At 40.0% G+C, this 335-nt stretch overlaps 1 non-coding gene across 1 annotated transcript; it reads right to left on the reverse strand.

Annotated features, from left to right (window-relative positions):
• Nucleotides 1-108, reverse strand: LOC127743329 (small nucleolar RNA R71). Its single transcript, XR_008004721.1, has one exon. It is a non-coding gene; the product is annotated as a small nucleolar RNA R71 (small nucleolar RNA).
• Between the last annotated feature and the right edge of the window lie 227 nt (nt 109-335).

Raw genomic sequence — 335 nt, forward strand, 5'->3', positions numbered from 1 at the left:
AAGCTTAGAGTAGAAGTTCAAACCTTCAGACAGAAGGAAGGTGAATCCCTCTATGAAGCTTGGGAAAGATACAAACAATTGATCAAAAAGTGTCCTTCTGACATGCTTTCTGAATGGAGCATCATAGGTATCTTCTATGATGGTTTGTCTGAATTGTCCAAGATGTCATTGGATAGCTCTGCTGGAGGATCTCTTCATCTGAAGAAGACGCCTGCAGAAGCTCAAGAACTCATTGAAATGGTTGCAAATAACCAATTCATGTACACTTCTGAAAGGAATCCTGTGAACAATGGGACGAATCAGAAGAAAGGAGTTCTTGATATTGATACTCTGAG

The sequence above is a fragment of the Arachis duranensis genome, chromosome 10, assembly GCF_000817695.3.
Source record: "Arachis duranensis cultivar V14167 chromosome 10, aradu.V14167.gnm2.J7QH, whole genome shotgun sequence".
NCBI classification, from domain to species: domain Eukaryota; kingdom Viridiplantae; phylum Streptophyta; class Magnoliopsida; order Fabales; family Fabaceae; genus Arachis; species Arachis duranensis.